The sequence below is a fragment of the Ranitomeya variabilis genome, chromosome 5 (assembly GCF_051348905.1).
Source record: "Ranitomeya variabilis isolate aRanVar5 chromosome 5, aRanVar5.hap1, whole genome shotgun sequence".
Taxonomy (NCBI): domain Eukaryota; kingdom Metazoa; phylum Chordata; class Amphibia; order Anura; family Dendrobatidae; genus Ranitomeya; species Ranitomeya variabilis.
The window spans coordinates 499825641-499832867 of record NC_135236.1 but is presented as its reverse complement, the minus strand read 5'-3'; positions in this window follow the sequence as shown (position 1 = coordinate 499832867).

Here is a 7227-nt window from a genome sequence, read left to right as displayed (position 1 = left end):
CTTCATTTTTGGAGTAGTCTTTTATTTATTTTTTTCTCTAGTAACCCCCCACGACAGCACACCTGGAGGATGTTACCCCTTTCCTAATAGGGACAGGAAATGACAAAGAGGTTAAATAACCCCTCCCTCATCCTCCCCCCTCAGTGTTTTTTCCTGTCCCTACTAGGGATGACGTGGTCATCCCAGGTGTACTGTGCCGGCAGCGGTCACCGGGGGGAAAGAAAACCTAGACGCCGGGCAGCTGGGGAGCAGATTTACCTCTCTTCCCCGTTCGCTGCTCCCTTCTCCTCTGGACTCGGGACATCCGCCACCAGTCCGCACCTCAGGGTAAGGTCTGGGCGGCATACTTCGGCTGCAGACCGCTCTGACGCTCTCCAGCCTCTCTCCTCCTCCGGCGGTATGCGCGCGATGAGGACTTCCGGTCTGAAGCCGGCGGCAGGATGTGACGTCAGACGCCGTCCGGCTTCAGTATTCAGGAAGGTCCTTTTGCGTTCCACGCTGGAACGCATGATAGATGGCGTGGATGTCGGCGGCCTCCCCCCACATCCGGACATTGGAGGAGAAGGTCCTCTCACCAGGAGGACAGGTGCTGTGTCCGTCGCCTATTTAAGAGCCCCGGACAAAAAGACATCTCAGGTAGGACCACTGTGTGGTGCAAATCATGGAGATGTCGTCTGCCTCCTGCTCTGCTCTTGCAGATCCCAGCACTATCCCGGCCCCAGTAAGTAATCTGGCCCAGGGTGTCCACTCCCTGATGCAGGTTGAAATCTTATGATTCCTTCTCCCCTTTATTTCAGGGGGACAAGGAACCTGCATCAGGAAGCAGATCCAAAGCTACGCGCAAATGCGCAGTTTGTGTAAAGAAGCTGTCCTCTTCATACAAGAAGACATTGTGCAAAGCTAAGAAAAGAAAACTTAATCCAGAGGATATAGGGCAGGAGGAATCTCAAGGGGAAATGTCGGATGAACCTCCAGAGGAAGGTGAAATATCCTTAGACTCAGAGGCTTCTCAGCAGGAGAGATATTACTTCTCCAGTGACATAGAAGAACTCCTCACAGCAGTGAGGAAGACTATGGAGATTGAAGAGGAAAAAACTGCTCACTCAGTACAGGAAGAGATGTTCGGGGGTCTCCGTTCTAAGAAGAAACAAGTATTTCCCATTCACAAAAATATCCATGACTTAGTTCTAGAAGAATGGGAAACCCCGGAAAAGAGGCTGACCACCCCAGCAGAAATTAAGGATCGGTTTCCAGTAGATGATGACACTGCTTCATGCTGGTCGGAGATTCCAAAGGTGGACTTCCAGATCGCTAGGGTAGCTAAGAAGACCACGCTACCATTTGAAGATGCCTCCCAGTTGAAAGATCCTCTGGAACGTAAAATGGATGGGCTACTAAGAAAATCATGGGAGACGTCAGCGTCCTTACTGAACATTAATTCGGTATCTACCTGTGTGGCTAGATCAATGCACCCCTGGCTGGGGCAACTAGAAGAGCACCTGTCCTCAGGCACTCCCAGAGAGGATATTCTAGCCTCTCTTCCTATCTTCCAGAAAGCGACTGGATTTCTAGCAGATGCCTCGGCTGAATCAGTGAGGGTGGCAGCAAGATCATCAGGGTTATCAAATTCCGTAAGATGAGCACTCTGGCTGAGATCTTGGTCTGGGGACATGACTTCAAAAATGAGGCTGTGTTCTATTCCTTTTAAAGGAAAATATATGTTTGGGCCCGCCCTGGATGATCTACTTTAGAAGGCTTCAGACAAAAAGAAGACATTGCCAGAACCTAGAAACCCTAGGAAGAGACCCTTTCGCTCTCAACAAGAACATACTCCTCAATACAGAGGGAAGGGCAAGTCGGGGCGTTGGAGTTATCCAAAAGGAGGGAAAGACAGAAATCTTTCTTTCCCAACCCCAAAATCAAAGAAAACAAAGACGCCACCATGGTAGGGGGGTCGTATCTCAAACTTCCTCCCATACTGGCAAACAATCTGCTCAGACCAATGGACCTTAACATCAGTCAGAGATGGAATAAAAATAGAGTTCATATCATATCCTCAAAAGATGTCAAAAACAACATCTTTACCCACACCAAAGCTACAATCCACATTGATAGCGGGAGTACAAGATCTCCTAGCCAACAAAGTGATCTCCTCAGTCCCGGAGAACGAGAGTAACTGAGGGCAGTATTCAAATTTATTTCTAATAAAGAAACCAAATGGGTCCCATCGAGTGATAATCAACCTAAAACCTCTGAATCAATACGTTGCCTACAGAAGGTTCAAGATGGAATCAGTAAGATCTACGGTACCCCTCATAGGACAAGATTTCGTCATGGCGACCATAGATCTACAGGACGCATATTACCACGTCCCAATCCATCCAACTTATCGAAAATTCCTAAGGTTTGCAGTCGCCAGGGGAAAAGACATAGACCATTTTCAATTCAATGTCCTCCCGTTTGGGCTATCCTCAGCCCCGAGGATCTTCACAAAGATCATGTCCGAAGTAGCGGCCTACATCAGAGGTCAACAAATATGCATAATTCCATACCTCGACGACCTCCTGATAGTGGCTCCCTCAGTTCCCATTCTACAAGAACACCTTCAAAAGACAGTCCAGATCTTATCGTCCCTAGGCTGGATAGTGAACCACAAGAAATCGGATATGGTTCCGTCAACATCAAAGGTCTTTTTAGAGTCCTACTGGACTCACAGCCAAACATCTTTCTTACCAGAACAAAAACGGACCTTGCTTACAGCAAAAATAAGAACTTTGCGGGACAAGAAGATAGTCTCTCTAAGATGGGCCATGTCAGTTCTCGGGTCCATGACATCATGCATCCAGATGGTGTCATGGGCACAAGCCCACACCAGAGTTCTCCAAACTCCTATTCTGTCAAACTGGGACGGATCCCCAGATTCTCTGGACAAAAAGATCAGAATACCACCACATGTAAAATGCTCTTTAACGTGGTGGCTACGAAAGGAGAACTTAATCAAAGGAGTTCCCTGGTCGCAGGATCCAGCAATCTCTATAACAGTAGATGCCAGCGAGAGAGATTGGGGAGCTACGGTGGCCCAGCACTTATTTCAAGGGGACTGGTCCGACGAGATAAGCCAATGATCCTCAAACTTCAGAGAATTAAAAGCGGTGAAGGAAGTTCTCAAAGCAGCAGTAGCTCTTGTTCAAAATTCCCATATCAAAATCTACTCGGACAACATGACAAGTTGCCCACCTTCGCCATCAGGGAAGTACAAGACACGAGGATCTAAAGGCCATATCAACCAGAATATTTTCCTGGGCCGAAGAACATGTTCTCTCACTTTCGGCCCTACACATAAAAGGGGAAATAAATATACAGGCCGACTTCCTGAGCAGAGAAAGAATCCATCCAGGAGAATGGGGTCTAGACCCAGAAATTTTTCAAATTTTGGCCAGGAAGTGGTGACAGCCAGAAGTGGACCTATTCGCAAACAGAACACAAAGGTGGACCAATTTTTCTCACTAGATCCAACCAATCCGGGGCTAGGTGTGGACGCATTGGCCCAACCATGGACATTCTCACTGGCATATGCTTTTCCACCGTTACCAATTCTACCAAAGGTCCTACAAAAGATAAGGACAGAAAAGATCAGGGTAATCCTAGTGGCTCCATTTTGGCCCAAAAGAAGCTGGTTCGGGACACTCATCAGCCTAAGAGTGGATGGACCGATAGCACTACCCCCGGTCAGGAAGCTTCTCTATCAGGTGCCAATACTTCACCCAGATCCCGAGAAATTACACCTGAATGCCTGGCTTCTGAATTCTCAATTCTGAGGACCAGAGGGCTATCAAAAAACGTCATTAGAACGCTACAGAAAGACATTAACCAATTCCATCTATCAGAAAGTATGGAAGACTTTTATCACATGGTGTGCTCCTGATCGGCCTAACCCACACCGGCCGAACCTAGCCAGGATCTTGGATTTTTTACAAGATGGGCTAGAAAAAGGTCTCAGACCAAGCACCCTCAAGGTACAGGTGGCGGCCCTGAGTTCGTATTTTGACCAGCCTTTAGCCAAACACAGATGGATAAGAAGATTTATGAGGGCAGCATCCCGCATATCTCCAAGATCCATAAATATAGTCCCATCCTGGGACCTCAATATAGTCCTAAAAGGACTTACACTCCCACCTTTTGAACCCTTGTCTTCAATAGGAATGGATAGACTGGCCTGGAAAACCACCTTCCTGGTAGCAATAACTACAGCCAGGAGAATAGGTGAACTACAGGCCCTGTCAATCAATGAGCCCTACATGAAGATTCTACAAGATAGGATGGATCCAAACCCAGCATAAGTCTTTCTCCCAAAGGTCGTGTCTGAATTCCACAAGTCGCAGGAGATAATTCTCCCTTCCTTCTATCAGGAACCAAAGAATGAGGAAGAACAACAGTTCCATACTTTGGACGTTCGGAGAGCGGTACTTTATTATCTTCAAGTTTCAGACAAAATTAGAAAGGATCAGAATTTGTTTATTCATCTTCACAGACAGAATAAGGGGAAGAAGACTTCCAAATCTACAATTGCCAACTGGATCAAGAGAGCAATCTTGGAGGCTTACCAGATCCAAGTGCTTCCACCGCCAGAAAAATTCACAGCTCATTCTACCAGAGCAACAGCTGTCTCCTGGGCCGGGAAAGCCAGTGCTTCCATTGAGCAAATTTGCAGAGCTGCCACGTGGTCCTCGGTCCATACATTTTCCAAACATTACAGGCTAGACCTGATGTCAAAGGAAGACTTGGCCTTCGGAGAAAAAGTCCTTAGAGCTATAGTCCCTCCCTAAATATTACTCTTGGGTACTGCTCCAGGTGTGCTGTCGTGGGGGGTTACTAGAGAAAATAGAATTATTCTTACCGTTAATTCGGTTTCTAGTAACCCACCACGACAGCAGGAGTAATCCCTCCCTTTGCTTAATATACGTTCTGGAAAGAATAAATATAATTTGAAGCATTCCTTCTCCTGTGGTCCTTTATAATAACACTGAGGGGGAGGATGAGGGAGGGGTTTTTTAACCTCTTTGTCATTTCCTGCCCCTATTAGGAAAGGGGTAGCCTCCTCCAGGTGTGCTGTCGTGGTGGGTTACTAGAAACCGAATTAACGGTAAGAATAATTCTATTTTTTTATTTTATTTCCAATTTTCTGTTTGTATTGGCATATGAGGGCATGTTTTTACCAGATGAATTGTGGTTTTGAATGAAACCAATAATTTGACAAAACAACTTGCTGTAAAACCAAGAAAAATTCAGAGATGGGTTACCATGAATTCCACTATTAGATTTTTTTTATTTTTTTTTCATGGCATTCACTGTGCAACGTTCCAAACTTTTTTTTTTTTTTACTTTGAGTTTAAAAAAAAAAAAATTGGTTTGTCACCATTTTTGCAGACATTTCCCGTGCCCCCCTCCCCTACCCCCAACACCCCCTCTCTGTCTGCTAATGGCTTCTTTTTTTGGGGAGGGGGGGACCGGAGTTGTTTTTAATTACGTTTACAATTTGGGCTAAGTAATTGCAAATTTTAATTGGACTTTTATGGAAATGACGATATTAAATATGGTGGCTGATTTGAAGTGGTGGCTGATTTGAGGTAGTGACTTTTTAACTACTTTTTACATATTTTCTAGTGCTTTTAGGGGGCTTTAACATGAGACTTTGAATACTTCTACTACATATAGCAATAATTTTAGTTTTGAAGTGTGTAGTAAAATTAAGTCTTATTGTGAAGTATCCTTGGGCACCAATCGTAATGGCAATGGGCACAACCAGATCTAGTGTTTAATATACAGTTAATTGGTATTTCGGTCACGTTAAGTTGGTTTGATTCAACTGCACTTTTGATAGCCTGCTCTGGAAAGTGAGTATGCAGTGTATGTGTGCAGAGCTGGCTGTCAGTCAAGATGCATGTTAGCTGCGAAATACTAACGTCAACAGAAGATATAATCATTTAATGCAATAGGATGAAAAAGTAAAGCTAAAATATTTCACCGCATTGTAAACAGCACATTCACACTGGATTTCTAAATAATTACTTATGCCCAATATAGGGGGAATTCTGTATTACCCATCTTCTAGATTTGTGGAAAACAAACTATTAGCAAATGGACAACTGTACGTCTAAAAAAAAAAAAAATAGCTTTATTATGAAATCAATATATCACTCAGCAATTACGATTCCAAAGGGTGAATATGATAACATATCTTAGCCCAAGATAATGTTCAAGAATAAATCCTGTCCTTAAGCCAAAATAATGCGTACAGATATGTAGTTGGAACAGACAAAAATAAAAAAAACCTCCATAATGATATAATCCAATTCAAAAATATTTGAATTGGTGTTATCTGTTTGAGAAAATATATTACAAAATCTGCTAGAGGTGTGTAGCGGCTACCGCGATATTGGTCAGGATAGAAAAACCATGCATGGGAGAGAAAAAAAATGGTCTAAATAAGTGACATCAACCCATAGGCAAAAAAAAGTAAAGCTGCAAATTTAGCTCATATCTGGAGACAAGGAGTAGGTGGTCACAAAGGCCCAATGCCTATCGCCGCACACGAGCATTGTCAAGAGCCAAATTCTATTTTCTAGATTTGTGATATCTTAGATATATTTCCAGGACGTCCCTCCTGACAGCACCCTGGAGGACGTCGTCCTCCTCCTTGCCGGGACAGGAAACACATGAGAGTTTAAAGGTCATGTCCCACCCCTAATTCCTCAGTGTTTTTTTCCTGTCCCTGCACGGAGGGACGCACAAGAAGAGCTGCGCAGGCTTACCGGGCTCAGGGGGATCGTGCGGCTTGCCAATACCCTTCCCCCTGTCAAGAGGCTCGGGGTCGAAACTTCTCAAGGGGGAGTCCCTCTACCCCAAAGGCCAGGAGCAGGACCAGGCTCCTGGATAGAGCTTTTCCTCCCGGTGGGAGGCTCTCGGCTCTGGACGCGGTGCCACAGTGCAGAGGTCTGGAGTGAAGGGCTCCTCGCAGACAGCGGAGGGTCGCTGTCTTTTGCGATGCTACATCCAGCGTGGTACGCAGATCTTCCGAGCCAGAGCGGCTTCCGGAGTTTCGGTGGGACCACGTCACTTCTGTTATCGTCACTTCCGGTGACGTCTTGAAAGCAGGGAAGTGCGTGCGCTCCAGCGGTGGAACGCATAGCAGTGTGGACGGTTCTGGCAAATAGCGTCCTGTGTCGT